We start from the raw sequence: 1,105 nt of genomic DNA on the forward strand, positions 1-1,105 counted from the left end.
AGTACCAAGTCCATTTGCAACCGGCACTAATGCAGTGGACGAAAGGTCTATTCTCCAGTAGTGTATGTCTCTAGGCGTAGTATATATCTAGGTGCATATCTAAAACTATGTATTTAGAAAAACTAAAACAAATAGTAATTTGGGATGGAGGGAGTAGCCATGTTGATTTCATTTTTTTCGTCCCCTTTTTATCATCTCTTTCTAGATGAATCGGCTTGGCTATGAAGTTATCAAGAAAGACATCAGAACACGTATATATGTGATAGTGGTAACAAATGTCCAATTGCAAGTCTACATGGTGCTTGATCCGCATAACTAGCTAGGGTGCTTGTGTGAAGCCACATGGAACTTATTATATATTTATATGTGTGAATATTGTGCATATCATATGCAAGATATTTAGTTAACCACCAGACCTTAGCAATAATCATTTTCAATCATGTTATCCTAACTGTATTTCAGACGGTTTGGAATATTTACCGCAGACGTTGGTTTCGTCAGCTGCGTTCTAATAAGCTGAAACCACCGACTATTGTAGTCGTAGGTGCTCGTCCGAAGGCACATGAAATTTATATGTGTGAGTACTATGAACTGTTGCGTGGCATGGAGCATGCATGCTAATCTCTCCTGAGTTGTTCCGTCCAGATGATGGCTGTTTTAGTAGTACAGGAATTCGATACGACGACGACGATGACACTAGTTTTCTCAAGTTTTCGGCGTGCTGGCAGGATACCTGGGTAACAAGTCCGCTCCCAGGTACCTTTACGAATGGCTCAACGAGAAATTTTGTTACCACACTCGACTATAAAAATAGGCCACTGATCGACCATGGCATTCCACCCCAAGCACACAGATATCGAGACGTACTACAAGCTGGTACGCTAAGGCTTGAGAGCTATACCTTGCTGCTTGCTGCTTTCTGTTTCAGCTCCCGGCGGAATCGAGAGATGGCGGCGAAGGTGACGGTGGAGGAGGTGAGGAAGGCGCAGCGCGCCGAGGGCCCGGCGTCCGTGCTGGCCATCGGGACGGTGACGCCGCCAAACTGCGTGTACCAGGCGGATTACGCGGACTACTATTCCGGGTCACCAAGAGCGAGCACATGATC

Source organism: Setaria italica, chromosome VII (assembly GCF_000263155.2).
Source record: "Setaria italica strain Yugu1 chromosome VII, Setaria_italica_v2.0, whole genome shotgun sequence".
NCBI classification, from domain to species: domain Eukaryota; kingdom Viridiplantae; phylum Streptophyta; class Magnoliopsida; order Poales; family Poaceae; genus Setaria; species Setaria italica.